Source organism: Rattus norvegicus, chromosome 18, assembly GCF_036323735.1.
Source record: "Rattus norvegicus strain BN/NHsdMcwi chromosome 18, GRCr8, whole genome shotgun sequence".
NCBI classification, from domain to species: Eukaryota; Metazoa; Chordata; class Mammalia; order Rodentia; family Muridae; genus Rattus; species Rattus norvegicus.
This window is the reverse complement of record NC_086036.1, coordinates 6,371,636-6,390,683: the sequence shown is the minus strand read 5'-3', so window position 1 is coordinate 6,390,683 and position 19,048 is coordinate 6,371,636. Positions and strand designations below refer to the sequence as shown.

General features: G+C 45.7%; 1 non-coding gene across 1 annotated transcript; it reads right to left on the bottom strand.

The window, feature by feature from the left end:
• Positions 1 to 6,797: 6,797 nt before the first annotated feature.
• LOC120098397 (small nucleolar RNA SNORA17) lies at positions 6,798 to 6,928 on the bottom strand. The gene has a single exon (XR_005496576.1). It is a non-coding gene; the product is annotated as a small nucleolar RNA SNORA17 (small nucleolar RNA).
• Positions 6,929 to 19,048: the final 12,120 nt, after the last annotated feature.

The window sequence follows — 19,048 nt, the reverse complement described above, 5'->3', positions numbered from 1 at the left end:
ATATCTTTCTACAAATCCAGCACTACAAAGGATAATAAAGGGTAAAGCCCAACATAAGGAGGCAAGCTATACCCCAGAAGAAGCAAGAAACTAATCGTCTTGGCAACAAAACAAAGAGAATGAAAGCACACAAACATAACCTCACATCCAAATATGAATATAACAGGAAGCAATAATCACTATTCCTTAATATCTCTCAATATCAATGGCCTCAACTCCCCAATAAAAAGACATAGATTAACAAACTGGATACGCAATGAGGACCCTGCATTCTGCTGCCTACAGGAAACACACCTCAGAGACAAAGACAGACACTACCTCAGAGTGAAAGGCTGGAAAACAACTTTCCAAGCAAATGGTCAGAAGAAGCAAGCTGGAGTAGCCATTCTAATATCAAATAAAATCAATTTTCAATTAAAAGTCATCAAAAAAGATAAGGAAGGACACTTCATATTCATCAAAGGAAAAATCCACCAAGATGAACTCTCAATTCTCATCTTCGATTGGTTTATATACAAGTGTGCAATTTCTAGGCTTGAAAGTAAAATGATGCTATCTGGTGCTGGATAGAGGAGCCTTATTTTTTATTATGGCAGCTTGCTATTTTTGTAACATGGTGATTTGGTTGAACACATTAAAGTACAGTAGTAACTGATCTCCCCCTCTTCCTGGATGAGTGAGGAGATGATTAAATGTTGATGTCAGCATCCTTGAGCATATTCAGATGAGCTTCTGCTTCTGTTGAAAAGGATGCTGTGTTTGATTGTGGTCCGAAGCTTTGAAGCACTACTTGGCATCTCCTTCCTTGGAGGTCTCACTGTTTAAACATAACAGATTTGATAGCTTGTTGGTAAGGTGAGGTCCAGCTTGTCTCCACTAGGTCATCTTCATGTGAATCCGGTGGTTATACGGTTTTGTTCTAGAGATATTTCATTTTTTTAATAACGGTTTTAGCTGACATTCATGGAGAGAATGAATCCTTAGAAGTGTGCCACTAGTGAAAGGAAATCCTGTCTAGAGTATGTTTCTTTACAAAGCTGTGTCACACCATCCTTTGGGCCCTCTGCTGGAAAAGTAGAATCAAGTCTCAAATAATGCCTTTTAAATTGTATCCTCTAGTATTATAGATGTAGGACAGTACTGTATCATACCTCTGTGGATGTAAAATAGCTTGTACCTGCTTTATGATACGTAGTAGTGACCATGCTTTATCAGAGCTGTTTTTAATGATGTTGCTCAGAATGTTTTCTTTCCAGATGATGATTGAGAAGCTAATTTAAAAAAAAAAATGGTGCCAGGTACCACAAGAGTAACAGAACTGTGCTGTTTTCTCGGGTTTTGTTTTTTTACTTTTTTTTTTTTTTTAATGGAGTGTGCTGGATGTCTCTACAGTTTTGTTCAGATGACTGCAGAACCTGGAAAAGCTGTTGCTGCTGTTGATGCATAACACACTGCTATTATTGGTCTTTTTATATAAATATAAATATATATATACAGATATATAATTTGAATTTTTTGAAACTTTACCTGTGCTGTCAACTTTCGAAAAAAGTATCCCCGTTTACTGTGTTGAGTTGGCACTGTACAGAAATTAACAGCCATATTGGTCTAGAAATGTTGAACTTAAGTTTTTTCCATTTGTACAGGGGTAACACACTGTATTAAATATGTAAGGTCTTATATACGTGGGTTTGATTACAAAAACTAATAAAGTATTCTCTAAATAAAAAAAAAAAGATAGGATCCCCAAATTCTCCAGTAACAATAGAGTACTTGCCTAGCCTATAGGGAGGAGCTAGTTCAATCCCCAGTGCCACAAAACAGATTTAAAATAAAATAAAATAAAATAAAATAAAATAAAATAAAATAAAAAAAAGAAGCCAGAGATCAAATCCTTGTCACGGAAGAATTGAATTAGTTGGAAGAGCAGTAAGACCAGTAGGGACAGTTGATTGCATTAAGTGTGAGGTAGAGTTAAAGGCTCATGCAAAGGTCTGAAACTCATCTAACACAGCAGACAGGGCTACTAGTTCTCAGTGATGAGCAGCTAGTAAGAAAACTAGTAAGAGAAAACGGTCAGAAGCAGATAGACCAGGAATATTAAAATGTAATTTCCTAATCGATGCTTTTTATTTAAGACATCTCACTATTTAAGGTTTTATTGTGGCTCGGCCTGGAAGGGGACACCTTTAATTCCAGCACTCTTGAGGCAGAGTCTGACAAAGCTCCAGGAAATTGAGGCCAACTTAGTCTTAATAGTGAGACACATCACACACAAGGGGGAAAAGACGGCCTTCCAATGTTTGGTCTCTTAAGTACATTACATACAGAGAATTTGAAAATCTAACTTGTCAGCATATTCATAAAAACAACATACTTATGGCTCCTGAAACAGAGTAGATGTGTTTCTATAACAGAAAATCGATCCGCATAGCCCTTCTCTACTGACATTATAGTTTTCAAAAACAGGGTTACTTTTTTCCTAGTTCTAGGTGGGAAGGAAAAAATAAACACACACATATACTGTTGTAGAATTGGTTCATTGCTTGTATTATGTTAATTGGGGGGTCCCTCCCACTAGCTGGGCAGGGAGGCAGAGGTGGGACTTTTAGGATTCTCCCAGGAGAGGAGAAAGCAGAATCACCATGCCAGAAAAGGAATAAGATCCAGGCTTGAAGCTGCAGAAGAGAAAGCACACAGTGGTGTAAGAGCAGGGGAAGAGTGCCCCACCCCCACTGGGTCTATGGTAGTGAAAGTTTTAGAGTGACTCAGCTACTAAGCTGATTATGGCATATTAAATACAAGGCTGCATCTCTCTCTCTCTCTCTCTCTCTCTCTCTCTCTCTCTCTCTCTCTCTCTCTCTGTGTGTGTGTGTATGTGTTTCATTCAAGAATTCAGAGCAGGTATCTAGGGATATTAGAGCCAACTAATCAAACACACCACACACACACACACACACACACACACACACACACACACACACACACACACCCTTCTTTGTCTCTCCATCCCAGCTACCACTTTCAATGACCTGTGCATTCCATTCTTCCTATGTGGGCCGTTCTGCAGGCTCTCGGTCATGTGCCTGGCAAAGTCTGGCCCCTGCATTGCAGCCCAGCTGCTCGGGCTGTAGGTGTTTCCTCCTTGCTTCATCCCAAGTCTTCAGTATGACATTCAGTGGCCTCTCCAACCTAACACTAAAGACTTTCACCCCTTCTCTTCCGCTGGTCACCACATAACCTGCGTTTTACATGATTTCATCACATATCCGTAAGTGTTTCGGGATACAGTTATCTTCTGGTTGATTCAATCACCTGCCACCCACACTTCAAGACCCCTCTGTCTATCACCAGATCTCTACTTCCTCCCAGCAAAATGGCCCTTCTCTTCAGATCCAAAGCATTCTGTTTGTATTATATATTTACTAATCTAACAGCCGCCCTCAAGATCTCCAGCGGGAGAAATCCGGCTTACCTTCAGTACCTAGCATGTGTTAAAGAAATATGGCTTTTGTACCTTAGAACTCTAACACAGTTCGAATCGAGGACCATCTGAGCCGTCCTTCCCCCTGTCTGTGATACCGTGCTTTGTGGTGTCTACTCCACCAAACTGTAAACTTCATGAGATCCAGATCTTTCTATGTCTTTACTGGTGGCACTATGCTGCCCAGTTGTAAACAGAAAATCTTTAATTTCTTCAAAAGTTTGAGGAACAGGAATAAGATGCTCGAAGAGAGTCCAGCACACAAGAGAGCTGAAGGAAAGAAGGGCCTGTAAAGGTTTGTGTTGATGAATCGATGAAACAAGAGCTCCTCCTAGGACTGAGAAGAAAATGGGACTCGAGTTTCTCTCCATTGCTTGGGAAGATTGTTCATACTCTTCTTCTTTTTAATTAAAACTGGATCTTACTGTACAGCTTAGCCTATCCCGGAACTCACTGTGTAGACCAAGCTAACCTCAAACTCACAGAGATCCCCATGAACGCTGAGATTAAAGGTATGTACCACTCAGCCTGGTTTGGTTGTGCGTACTCTTAAGCACTAAATTACATAAGAATAAATTTGGGGCTGAAGAGAAGTCTTGGTGGTTAAGAGCACTTATTGCCTTTGCAGGGAACCTGGGCTCTCTACCAGGTTTACAACCATCCAGAACTCTTGTTGCAGGATCTGACACCCTCTTCTGATCTCTGCAGGCACCAGGCATGTAGAGTACATATATACATAGGCAAAAACTCATACACATAAAATAAGATAAATAAATCTAAAAACGACTGTTTAAGAATACACTGAAAGCAAGAGGCACACAATAGGGAGTCCACTTATTAGTAAAGTAAATCTTTCTTACACTTTGGTCCTTTTAAATACTTTAGATTTTGCCAGTTAAAGGCCAGAGAAGTCTCCCATATTCGAGCAACATAGACTAATAAACTTACACTTCCATTTGGAATAACTAAAAACCTGACAAAATATACTAGTTAGTGAGACCTTGACTATCACACGCCAAAGGAGAGGTACCTCAGAGGGGTGAATGGTAGGCCCCCAGGTGCTCTGGCACCTTAGGGAGGGTCCACTCAGGGTGCAGAGAGAGTTAATCGAGGCAAAGAACAGAGCTCTCTGAACCAGGCAGGGTCAGAGCTGGGACTCTTGGAGACTAAGGCAGCTTGAGTTCACAGACCAGGGGTCTCATCGCTGCGACCAAATGTTTAATAAGGAGCAACGTTTTGGCTCTCAGTTTGAAGGTACAACACATCACAGCAGGAAATCCCAACAGCAAGAATCTCCCTTTGTGGCAGCAGGAACATGAGTAGTTCACACACTCAATCTGGGCAGATCAGGAAGTTGAGCTACTCTTACTGACAAGATGGACAAGATGTGTCTTACTGACACACATCATGTGTCAAAGCAAACTGCTCTCCCTTTCGCTGTGTTTTATCAGGCACTTGGTCCCAGCGATGAGAAAAGTGGAGAAAACTTGCTAAAGAGGATTGGAGACATTGCTTTGATGGCCCAACCCTATGGTTGCAGGCTTAGGCACTGGCTTACAGGATGCAGGGAACCACAAGGGTGCAGGCTTTGCCTTACATCCCTGCTGGCTTCCTGTTCAGTCTGTTTCCTCCAGATAGGCTCTACCTTCTAAAGATCCCCAAACTTCCGAAACAGCAGCATGATCTGGGGACCCAGTGCCCAGGCATGTGAGCCTGGGGAACATGCAAACCATAATAACGCAGAGGGAGTGGAGAACAACACAAACGACATCTCCTCCGAGCCTTCAGTCAGTGCTGACCCAGCCATGGAAATGGCACAAGGGCAGGCAAACAACCACGTGGAAAGATTGGAGACAGTGATACCCATATTGGCCTTGACCCATTAGGACAGTTGAAAAGGCTCAGGATTTGCAGTCATTGGCTAAAGTATCCAGAATGCCACAACAGTAGGAAAAATTTACCCTGGACTCACCTAAACTCTAGGCTTACCTAAACAAAGCTTGATTGCATGTCCCCAAAGGAGCAAAGACTTTCTAGGAAACCCAATTCTATTCCAAAAGGCAGTGAAAGGATCCTTATAGGGACACACACACACACACACACACACACACACACACACACACAGAGAGAGAGAGAGAGAGAGAGAGAGAGAGAGAGAGAGAGAGAGAGAGAGAAAATGTGCAGTACCTGACATCTCACCGGGGGAGCAGTAACCTATACCACCTGTGGTATCGGGTCCTTTTGTTCATTGCTGTGATCAAATAAATACCCGATGTGAAGAAACTTAAAAAAAATACTTATTTGGCTTAAAGTTCAAGGGGATACTGCCCCACTGGCAAGGGAGCTGTAGTGGCAGGAGCATGGGGCAGCTGGTCAACTTGCATTTGCAGTAAAGAAGTGGAGAGGACAGGAAGTGGGGCAGTGGGGCTGAGCTAAAGCAAGAACTCCCTCAGCTGGGAACAAAGTGCTCCAAACATATGAGCCTACGGAGGACACTTCACATTTAAACTCTTGACATTCGGGGACATAACAAGGTACTGTGTCCCAAAAAAGAAATATTAATACCAAAAAATGCTCTCTCGAGTGTGGCAGCCAGTGAGGGACAGGGCCAGTTCTCCCACTCTCATGACCCTGGGGCCAGCTCTCCCACCTGCAATAGGTGGCAAAGGATGAAGCGGGAGAAGGGCATCCCTCCTCCATACCACTGCACAGGAGACAAGTGGCAGGACCAGCTCTCCCATGTTTATACCCTTGGGCCAGCTCACTTGCAACTCCCATGATGTGCTGAACCTGCTCTCCCAAGTACTGAAGCTGCCTAGGGCGGGGTAAGCTCTTTTGCTCTCAGGGCCAGCTCTCCCATGATGCCTAGGCAAGGGGTGGAGCCAGTTCTGCCCAGCTCTCAGACATCAACATGTCCACCAGCGACCACTCACCTGGCCTTTGGTGATAACAGGCTTCTGCTGCTGCTGCTGCTGCTGGGTCATAGACCCAGGCATTGCCCCAATGGCAGCACAGGTCAGGATTCCACCATGGTGTACCAGGAGGCATCACCAGCTATTTACATCAGGCTGAGCCTCACTCTCCTCGAGTCTCTAATTCAGCCTCTCTTCACTGGACCCACATCCTTCCGTTTCTCTTGCACTTCTCCACCATTTGCTCCTCAGGGGCTCTGAGTGTCCGGGCTGCCTCAGGAGTGGACTCAGGCCCATGCATTGTGGCACCTGGCAGGGGTCATTCCGAGCATGGTCTGCCCTCTCCCCAGGTCTGCACAGCACTGGACTGGTAGCCGTCTCGGGCTTGCTTTTTTTCAGGGAGCGTTAGTCTACTTATCGTTCCAATGGTCACAGGTCAGAACGCTGAGTGTAGACACAGCTCTTTCCTCCCTGCTGCCGACTGATGCACACATGACAAGGCAGTGACACCTGCAACTCCTCCAGGGGCTGGGAAGCACGATGTTTCTTTTCTGTGAGCCGTTCTCTCACATAAACATATTTTGGTTTTGGTGTGTTGGTTTTGTTTTCAAGACAGGTTTCCCTGAGTAGTCTTGACTGTCCTAGCGCTTACGCTGTAGACCAGGCTGGCCTCCAACTCAGAGATCAGTCCACTTCCGACTCCCACGTGCTGGGATTAAAGGTGTGTGCCACCACCACCTGGCATCCCTGACTTTTAACCTTAGAATAACTTTGAAAAGCAGTTTCTTATATTCTGTAGTGTGGGTGATGGGGAGCAGGGTGCGGGGTGGCTAAGATAGGGCCTCACTCTGTAGCCTGGCACTTTTCATGTAAACCCAGAATGGTCTCAATTCGATTCTTTTACCTCAGCCTCCAGACTGCTAAAATTGTAAGCTAGAACTACTATGGTTACTTTGTGCTTCTTTCCAATGACAAGTATTTTGTTGTTGTTGTTGTTGTTGGTTTTTAAATAAGTTAGGGGGAAGGAAGAGAAGAAAGGATGGAGGAAGAAAGAAAGGGAGGGGAGAGGAAGGGAAGAGGAGAGGAAATGGGATGCAGTAATTCTGGCTGGGTCACGCTTCAGGCTGGGCTGCGGTTACTGGCTAGGTGAGGACTGTGGTGGAACTGCAGAGTGACTGAGAGTGGTGAGCTAGAAAGGCAATGTCTCCCTTGGCCCCTCCTGTCTGAAATGTAAACGATTTCACCTACCACGTGAAATTGCCTCTGCTTCTTTCTCTAGCTGGCTGGCTTCCTGATACTAGGAGCAGAAGGGCACTGATGTGCTTTGCCTCAACTTGCCCACTGGACACGGGAGTTGCCCACTGTTGGGCTGACCGTACAAGTAGAGTCATTTCCGACATTCAGTTTTATTTCAGAGCCAACCGTTTCCTAACAACCCCCATCTGAAAATGTTCAAGCCAACAGAAAAACCAAACTGTTACAAATAAACATTACATACTGCTCATCTGGATCCACGAGCGAACGTCCAGCCACACTTTCTACCCGTTGTGCACTGGTTTTCCTGAACTACTGAGAAATAAATTACAACCATCATGGTACTTTTGTCCAAGGTACCTCTAGGTGACACGTCCCTAGAGCAAGAACATGCTGGTAAAATGTTGACAAGAAGTCTAATGTCAATGTGACATTTTCTCTTGTGCACATGCATACACACAATGGTCAGTATCCAGATGTTCCCAGTTATCCAGAGCCCCTCAGTTATCCAGACCTCCTCAGTTGCCTCCATTTTTCAGAATGGCTTTGTTTTCATTGCAGACTCTGGACTCAGTCAAGGATTAAACAAATCACTGTCGGGTTTTCAAGAACTTTCAGCCCACACTAAGTGTGGGTGTCTGAATTGGTAACTCAAAGAATTTAATAAATGTCAGATAAATGAAAGCTTGATTCTGCACTTAATCCAAAAGTAATAATCTATCAGTAAAGTCTTGGACTGCAGACATGCTACTCCAAAGGCTGGAAGCCATGTCACCAGGTTTGAATTAGGGATGTAACTCACTCAGAAATGATGTAAGAATCACCCGCTTCCTTTATAAATGCTGTTTGCTGGGGGCTTGTGGGTGATATGGGAAAGGCAGCTGCTTACAAAACTTCTCATCATGTACATAGGCACGGAGAGCATTGTTTCCAGAGAAGAAGTATCTTGACGAATACCCAGTTTGAGTGTGTACGGTACCAGCACCCTGGTTCCTGGTCAGCTGAGGCGTGAGCACACACCTCTGGTTGCGACAGCCTTGAGCCTCTCCTGACACGATGCCTTTCAAGATGCACTGTAAACGCACATCTTGGCATCCTCAGAATCACAGAGACTCAGAGCCATGTGTGGATGAGGATTGTGTCTTTCCTACCCAGACAGAGATCCCTGTCCCGGCTTCCCCTTTAATGACCTGACTGTGCATATCTCAGTCCATTTAGACTTTGGACTAAATAGTTCAGGGTCTGTCTGTTTAGAAACAGGAGCGCCTGTGTCTTGGCTTTGCTACTGGAGAGCTAATTGTGAGCATAGCCACACTGGCAAAGTACTCACAACCATGTGCTGTATTCAGTTAAGGAGACCGCATCATCTGCCACAAATCTGCTGCTAGACAGCTGCAAGTCACTGACTGTCACTTTTCACACCTCCTTGCTCTCTCCAGGAACACTGTCATTCGTTCCCTCCAGCTCCAGCTGTTCTCCAGAACAAACGAGAAAGCCCAGCGCATAGGCCAGCCTGCAAGTCCTCCTCCCTGCACTGCAGATCGCCGCCCCGACAGAGATTCTGTTTTATCCTCACGGTCTACAAATAGTTTGTCTTTTAAAATGTGGCTTCAATTTGGTCATATTGGTGCACTCCAAGGAGCAGATTTCGTCTAGGCCTTGACTTCAGGGTCTTATCCAGCTTGAGAAAATGACCATTTTTGAGGAAATAAGGACCTTGCTGTGGTTCCTAGTGAGATTTCACACAACTGGTATTTGTCTTGAATATCTGCCCACTGGGTGCTTTGAAGGCTGTTACCCGCTTCAAGAGGATTCTATGGCCATGTTCAGCTTCACCTCAGCCACTGGCTTAATTGGTGAGAACATTATGGAAGTTCTGCCTACAAGTTACTCTGACTAGAAATGCTCCCACAACCTACGACTCAGAGGACTTGGCTGGCATTCCACACAGCCTTGCACTCACCCGTTGACTTAAGTTCCTGAACATCTATTGTGACCGGAACGGGACTGCAGCACCAGTTCCTCAAAGATGAAGATGACTGGAGGGCCCTTCCCCTGTTTCCATTGCCAGATGCTGGGATGGTAACTTTGCTGACCCAACTGATCAAGAAACATGTAGGACATGAGAGGGCCACGCCTTTGGGTGTGTGTCTGTAAGAGAATTTATTGCCTTGGGAAGGCTCACCAGAAGCAAGCAGCAGCCCATGGGTTGAGTCCCGAACTGAACAAATGAAAGGAGGAGGAAGCCCAGCACCAGCATTCCCCTCTCTCTGCTCTCCAGATCACTGAGAATGAGCAAGCAGCCACACATTACCCCTGCCACAACTGCCAACTGCCTTTTGCATCATGGCAGACTGTCCTCTCAAAAGCAAACACACGCAAAGGGAAACTTCCTCTATAGGTGTTTCTCATTGCGTACTGGTCACCGAGACAAGCACTCATATGCTCATGCCATTCTGCTTAGCAGGTCCACTAGGGGTGAGAGGGCTCCTTAGGCTGGCCTGTAATAGCTGCTTTCTTTGACCAGCGGTGTGTGAACACTTCGGACAGGATTTAACACACTCACCTGAGAGTGACAGATTCACAAAGTGCATCCCTGGCTTGTGCACACAGGAAACAGGTTCTGGGAGGAGCTTCTTGGTGCTGCTGCCAGGCAGGCTGCCTGGTGACTGGGGGTGTGGCTGCCCGAGTGGGCAAGTTTCTATAAATAAACCCATGCTCCTGTGAGTGACCACATCAGATTTACTGGCACAAGCTGCATTTGGCGGAACCATTTCTTTGGTCTGTCATCAGAACCCTGCGTAGAGTGAAAAGTCCCTCGACAAAAGAACGTACTGAAACAAGAGCCGTGCAGCCAAGCCTGCAGCCTAGGCAGAAGCTGTTCAGACTGCTCTGTGACAGAAGGAGAGAAGCCGATATTGATAGTGAGGAGCCAGAGAAGGCCTTGCAGGGGTTGAAGTGTAATCCTAGATACCACCAAGAAGACAAGGAATGGGGGTAGGAGGGAAAGCGGGGCTTTCTCCTTCTCAAGAGAAGGGGAAGATGGAATGGAGGAGGACTTGCATAAACGCGTACTGGGCGGAAAAGGAGGGTGGACACTGGGTTGTAAAGTGAATAAATATATTTTTAAGGTTGTAATTCAAACACATGCATTCAGCTCAGACTTCATAAATATTAATGTAGTTTGCTCTACGATGGTCACCTGTTCTTTACAAGAAACCTCAGGAAGGAGGCAAGAACAACAAAAAACATTAACTCTTGAAACCAAAAAGGAGGAAGGAGAGAAGGAGGAAGATGAGGAGGAGGAGAAATAGGAAAAGGAGGAGAAGGAGAAGGAGAAGGAGGGGAAGGGGAAGGGGAAGGAGGAGGAGAAGGGGAAGGAGGGGAAGGGGAAGGGGAAGGAGGAGGAGGAGGAGGGGAAGGGGAAGGAGGAGGAGGAGAAGGAGAAGGAGAAGGGAAAGGAGAAGGAGGAGACAATGACCACAAGGGATGCTGACTGGGAAGTAGAAGGTTCAGGGACAATAGCTTATACAGAACACAGACACTTAAAAAAGTATGGCACTGAGCTTGCCAACAGCAAGTTCCCTGTGGGGCATGAACAGGAAACCTATGGGGAGAAGTTAGAAAGAGAACCAGGCTGGCCTTGAACTCATGACCCTCTTGCCTTAGCCTGCCAAGTGCTGAGGTTGCATGTTTATGCCAGCTAAAGGGAACACTTTTGAATGTGATTCCTAGGCCCTACCCACTGACTTAGCATCCTGTAGTACACCCCAGAAAACTGTACCCAGTTAGCCCAGAGACCCAGTGAGCCCAGCATGAAAACCAGGAACTGGCAATAAGGAGCCTGGGACAATTTAGAGCAGAAATGCAAGGTAACTCAATTTGTTTTTAAGGAACACCATTTGGGATAGAATGAGGAAGGAAACAGAACAGACAGAGGCTGCAAAAGAAATGAATCATGTGATTGAGACCACTTGGGGTAGGAGGAGGGTAGGGAGAGAACATGAATGCAAGACACAGCTGCACTTGCAGGCAGGTAAGGAGAATCCTCAACTGGATGTGTCTTGAACAGCAATTGGATGTGGATGGGGTGTCGGATGTGGGTCCTGAGTGGAGGCATGGTGACGGGTGAGTGATGGAGAGAGTACAGAAGAGAGAAGGTTTATGCTGGGGCAAGCTGCCAACTTCAGACATGGAGACCCAGAAGGAATGACTAAATGAAGGGGACACAGTGTGGAATAGAGGTGGTTTGTGCTGCAGGAATTTCAAGGACAGAATGACAGTGTCCAGCAGCTGAGAGATGGGGTGAGAGAGATGGCTGAGTTAGGAAAGAAAGCACCGTGATATAAACATGACGATCAGAGTTCAGTCCCCAAGGTGAATTTAGAAAGCTGGTTGGGTGGTGCACTCTTGAAATCCCAACATCGAGGAAGCAGAGTCCCTGGGCTCACTTACCAACGGTCCAGCCTAATCGGTAAGGCCCTGGTTCAGCTGAGCTATTCTGTCCCAGAAAGGCAGTTAGCAATTAAAGAAGACACCCAAGTTTGACCTCTGATGTTCACACATTCACACATGTGCACCCGTTCACACACTGTGCTTGCACAAGCATGCACGCCCGAAAGGGTAGTCAGATAGAAGACTGGAACACTCATCAGATCTGTCACTTTTAGGCTACGTCCAATCTGAAGAAGGCTCTCTGGACAGCTCTCAGACCCACTAGGTTAAGAAGTGGATCAGAGGCCTAGATCAAAGCAAGGTAGCAACTGCAGTCAACTTTAACACCTCATGAAGAAAAGAGCCTGGGTTGCAGCCAGAGGAACAGCACAGGGGACCGTGTTGAGCTTCTTCCTCCCTCTTGACATTTTACTTTATAAATATGTCATACCTTACCATGAATTATTAAATGTAGCTATCATTTCCTATATTCTATATATTAAGAAGCATTGAAAATATTCACTACTTTGGAAATTTCCAAAAATGTCCATATCTATCTTATGCCATCTCATTTCTCATAGTAAGCATTTTAGCTCTGGGATTATATGGAGTTCACATATTTACATATTGATCATGTGGTGATGAATCTTCCCTGTCAACTTGACTGCATTTGCAGTCACCTAGAAGATACACATCTTGGTATATCCATGGGAACAGTGCTAGAAAGGTCAACTGAGGGGAAAAAGAGCCACCCTGTTGTGAACCAGGTGTCCAATGTGAATAGAATGTGAAAAGGGAGGAAGAAAGCCTGGTAACGGTTACCATGCATCTCTCTGGTAACGGTTACCATGCATCTCTCTGGTAACCGTTACCATGCATCTCTCTGGTAACCGTTACCATGCATCTCTCTGGTAACCGTTACCATGCATCTCTCTGGTAACCGTTACCATGCATCTCTCTGGTAACGGTTACCATGCATCTCTCTGGTAACCGTTACCATGTATCTCTCTGGTAACGGTTACCATGCATCTCTCTGACCGTTACCATGCATCTCTCTGGTAACCATTACCATCCATCTCTCTCCCTCCTGACGACAGATGCAATATGACAGACGGCCACCACAAGTTCTTGCTACTAAGCCTTCTTGTCTGTGATGGACTGTATCGCCTAAAACCAAGAGCCACAACAAACACTTCCTATCAGAAGTGGCTTTTCTTGGGTGTTTTGTCATGACAACGAGCAAAGTAGCACGTACAGGCCACACCCATTTCTTTTTCAGACATATTTGATTGGTAGTTGGCTGAATCCGTGAGTTCAAAAACCATGGCTACAGAACTCATGAGCGTGGGGGAATACACGGTGCCTTTATATGAGTAGAAGAGCCAGCTCGTTCTGTGTCCTCGTCTGAGGCACAGCCCTGTTGCACCTCACACTTCTTGAGTATAGCTAACGAGATCTCTCATCCTAGATATGCAAAGCACATGAACAATTTCCAGGGTCCTAGGGTCTATCATCATTGTTTATCTAATAAACATTAATCATCTTCTGTTTGCTGACCGCTGTGAGGCACTGAAAATCCAAAGAGTCTAAGTCACTGTTTCTGTTTCCAGAGAACTCCGGGTTGGTGAGAGAAGAGATGGTGAGCTATCCTATAAAGACAGAGCTGGGAGGAGTCTAAGCTTTACTGGTGACATCGCCAATGTTGTAGCAATTCTGCTTATGGGAAATAGTACTAATTAGCTTTGGGTCACTATGAGAAAATACCTAAAGCAGGCAACTGGCAAGGGAAAGACTCAGGAAGGTCATAGCTTTGAAGAACTGAGTCAAACATTAGACAGTCCCATTAGTCTGGGATACTAGCAAATGCACTACATGGTGGTGGGAATAGACTTGAAGAAACTCAAGTATCACTGGTTAGAGAGAGACACAGAGTGGAAGAAAAATGAAGAGGAGAGGAAGAGGGGAGGGAAGAGCAGAAGGGAAGAGAGGAAGAAAGGAGGGAGGGATGAATAAATGGAGAAAGAAGGGACAGGTGAAAGGAGAAACTGAGGGCACACCATTCTTTTCAGGTCACATTTGTAGTGACCTCAGTATCTCCTCCTCTCAGTGGTCACAAGAGTTGTCCTTTGGCCTCTATATGTGTACTGTGACATGTGTGTACCCTACACATAAAACAAATAAATAAATGTAATTTGACGTTTTTAAGGCAAATATCCCCAGCCTACAGAACACACACACACACACACACACACACACACACACACACACACACACACACACACGTTCTGTCTCCTCCCAATTGTTCAGAATTCCTTGAAAGATATTTACCTTTTTCTCCCATAGTTCCCCGTCATACGTTGCTCAATTCCAGCCTGAGCTCTCCCAGCCTCTTGCCTGCTATGGCTTTCACGTCTTAAAGTCAGCCACAGGCTGATGCAGTCAAACCTCTGTGCCTCAATGAGAGCACAAGCCGCTGGGGGCTCTGCTAGGACCTAGAGTAGGTAAGCAGCTGTGGGGGAGGCACGGAAACTTCGTCTGCCTTGCTCACCACTGAGCCTCAAGTCCTAACTCACTGGGATCATCATAGGAGCTTGATAGCAGGGATAGCATGAGGCATCGCATTCAAGAGTCAAGGAGAAGGGGGCTGCTGGCTGGGGCTGGGAGGGACCAGGGAGAAGGTAACTCATTTGATGACTCAGTTTCAGTGTGAGAGGAGAAAGTTCTGGAGGCAAAAAGAGGAGTCTGCACAGTTGTGTGTGTGTGCTAAATGCCATGAGCTGCCTGCTTAAAAGTATTAGAACTAAATTCTGTCATATGAATATTTTTACCACAGGACAAAACTAAATAAGCAATCACAGAAAAATGGGGACTGTGGTTCTGAATTTTAAAATGACCCAAACTGAACATCTACAGTGTAGTGGAGTTCTAAAATGTCCGAGCTAGTAGAGTGGTTGACCCAGAGCTCTCCAAAGTGTCCCAAAACACATACAACTGGGAAGAGGAAAAAGTTAGACGTTCCATATGTACTTTTTATAAAATATTTCCTGCTTTGAAGAACAGATTTAATCTAGTTGGAGAGACTAATAGGGAAACACATGCATATAATTTAGAAACAAAGAGACTTGCCTTGGGGAACATCATGCAAACAATGGTACTCCCCTGTTGCATCGTTCACAAACTTTTCTGAGACAGAGGCTCAAATATCTAAGACTGGCTTTGAACTCCATATATAGCTGAGAATGGCCTTGAGCAGCTGAGCTTGTACCTTGTGAATGCTGGGATTGCAGGCGCGCTCTATGCCCGACACATGTAGTCCGAGATCAAACCTTGGTGTAGGTCCTTCCAGGCAAGCACTCTAGCAATTGAATTCCATCACTGAGCCTACAAATGTAAACACCACTATTCAACAGTAAGTTTTAGACAAATGTCACATATTCCAGGCTGGCCTGGATCTCCTCATGTAGCCGAAGATGACCTTGCACTTCTGATCCTGTGGTCTCTACATTCCAGGACTGAGATAACAGGTGTGTGCCACCATCCATACATGTGGTGATGAGGAATGGAACTAGGGGCTTTGAACATGCTAAGCAAGCATTCCAGGACCAAGCCCTAGCCCAGGATAATCTTATGTCCAAATCGCACACTGTCCTGACACCATGGGCCAAAGGTCTTTCATGTGTTTTTCACATATGTAGCACACATAGCCAAACCTGCCTTGTGTATAGTAGGTCCTTACTGACAGTCCCCGAGTGGACCGTCTGCGGCACTCTGCTGTCAGCGAGTGCCATTCTGCTGCACCTTCAGGACACTGGGCTGGATCTCCCCTTTCTGCTCCTCCCTGCATTCTCTTCCTCCTCCTCCTTCTCTCCCTTTCTCGTTCTCTTCTTTTCTCTAACCTTCCTGCAGGACTTCTTTAGCTTATAAAGCCAGGACATTGGGCAGAATTCTTTCAGATGTCCTAACTTTCTTTAAGATGTGTGTGTGTGTGTGTGTGTGTGTGTGTGTGTGTGTGTGTGTGTTGTATTCTATGTGATTCTATGTGTGCAGGTAGGGGACATGGAGAAGACAGAAGTCAAGTGTCTTGGGCTTTTTTTTTTTTTCTGAGCCTTGCCTTCCTCTTCCAGTGGAAGGTTGTGAGAATAAAAGTCTGATTATATCTCTGAGATATATATATATACATATATATTTATATATCCCTGATTACTATTACTGTTTCATTTCCTCAGTAGGACAGTCTGAATCAATGGTTTGAGGAGAAGTCTGGAACTCTCAAAGGCCAGAACAATTGAGACATGGGCACCCAGGTAGCTCATCATCTAAGATCCCTCCTTCCCGAGTTCCATTCTTCTTAGAGTTACAGAATGGGGTGCTGTGGGAGAAAAGGGATAATGTACATTTTCAAATTTAAATTTCTATTTTTTGAGAATTTCATACATGAATACTGTGTTTATATATTGTTTTATCCTTCCCTCTTCCCCTCTCTAACTCCTCTTATGTCCCATCTCAAGTTCATTATCTCTTCTTCTACAGTAATTTTAAACACACACACACACACACACACACACACACACACACACACACCTACCTCTTACTAAGTCTGCTTAGTATTTCTCATATACAGGTTTGTCTAGGACTGAGCAGTTCTGATTGGACAACCTCTCATGGACTCGTCCCTGGCGGGTGGAGAACAGCTGGCCCTCCCTCTCTCTGCAGCCCTTGATTGCCTATCGCACTTCATCAGGCATTGGAGCCTTATGGAATTCCCCCATCCACACTGATATGTTGACATTCTGTATATTTTTTATGAGTGCATAAAATACTGAAGTAGATCATTGTAAAGCCTATGAACCTAATAGGAGACAGTAAGACCCTGTCCTTGAATCAGAAAAGCAGGCAATCCCACTCACCAGGGGAAGTATAACACCCCTGCCCTCATATTCTGGACCCTACATGACCCAGGCTTTCTTCTGGGCTTCATCAGGAAGAGTGTTCTGCAGTCTTCTTGGGCTGGCTGCTTACCTTCTACATCAGAGGCAGAAAAACACCAACCTCTTCAAAAAGCATCTGACCCTACTCATGTGACAGCTCATCCATCTAGCTTGAAAGAGGGTCAGGAGAGCAGGGAAGCAATGACTAAGAGACTCTTTCATAGTAATGATGCTGCAACCCCACAGCTTTCACCCACACTCTGCCCTAGGCATGGATTTGAAATGACATTACCCCTAAGGTACAACAGAAACTCAATGCTCACAATGTTATCATGGGCCACAGGCAACCTTCTAGAACACTCTTCATGGGCACAGAGCTCAGGGTGTGGTGGAAATAGGCTGGTCCAGAAGTACCCAGCAGACCTACTCCTTCATTTGTTGGCAGAGAAACTGACAATCCCCAAGCCTAAGTTCCCATTGAAAAGTAAAGATAGTCAATGCCCTCACTTTCCAGGACATTAGTGAGGCTCACAGGCAAATCGGGGGGTGAGGGTGGGGGGTGTTAGAATTGGATAGAACCACTTGAAAGGAGAGAAGGGGGAGTCGCCAAAGAGCCTCTGTGCCTGCAGGACACTGAGAAGGCCTGAGCTGGCGGGGAGCTGCCGCTCTCTGGATACACCTATGGTGTCCCTGGCATGGGCTGGCAGGTTACTACATGATCCAGCCGCACACCTGCTCTCAGCCATTCTCTCTCACAGCTTGCCCAATGCCAGGCAGATTGGGACGAACATGTCCTGACTGAGACTCCATCCAGATCCCGAGGTTCTTCCGTGATCTAGCTGATAACAAGTCTCACTCCTACGGCCTCTCTAGCGCACAGCGGGCCCTCGGCTCAGGGGAAGCCCAGGCAGGCATGGGTGTGGGACATTTGCCTCCACCCTCCAGATGGACAGTGGGCACGAGGATTTGCAGGTAGACACTGGGGACACCGAAGGCATAGGCTGCCAGGCAGTGGAAGCCTAAGAAGGAGAGCGAACGGCACCTGCCAGGAGACAGGTGTGGCTACAGAGACTTTAAGTCTGATTTAGGAAAGTACTAGGCAGTACCAATGACATCCGGAGCCTCAGCGTATGGTCCTGGAGTAGGGTTTAGGAGATCCAGATGTCTTCTCTACGCTGGGCAGCCAAGTCATACCACCTCCCCAGGCTTCTGTAAACCTCTACATTGATGGAGTTGGGCAGAATCCCACTTCGCCCATGAACACACCTCGCCCCAGCTCCCGCCGTAGTGACAAACGGCAAATGCCTCATCTTCCTGGAATGTTAACTTCATTCGGGAATTAGGAGGTAGTGAACGGTTTTTCACTTTCCAAACACTTTTGTGAGTTCTAATTCGCATCCCACATGGTTCACTTATTTGAAACATGCAATCAAATGATTTTGAGTACTCTCCTAGATATGCGACCATCACCGCCATCCGTTCTAGATCAGAGCTAAGGAAGAGCTAATGTTCCCTCAGCCACCACCTCCCAGCGCCTCCAGCCCTCCCTGCCTTGGCAACTACTAAGCTACTTCCTGCCTCTATAGATTTTCTCCTTTGAACATTTCATACAGATGGAATCATTCACGTGTGGTTTTGCAAGGATAATTATTACATTAAAACAAATAGTTCTGCCATGAAAGGCAGGCAGAAGATTAGACTCAGTTTAAATTACAAAAGATTTCATTCAAAGACATCCCCTTGCATCTGGCAGCTTCTTGCTAAGCCTAACTTTCCTGCGGACAGCAATTCACTCTCCCCTCTCCCTAGGGACAGTTCATGGAGGAAAGGATTTTGATGACCATTTTACCCCCATTCTGGCTTCAACCTTAGAAGACCCTGGAGCTCAGAGAGCACATCTAGGAAAATCTGTCAGTGACTTTCTGTCCTGATCATCTTTCCTTAGATCCCTTCTCTGTGGACACACAGAGTCTGTCCTTAGTCATTGAGAAAATAACACCCTGTCAGTCTTCCAGATTTCCATTTGTCAGTAAGAG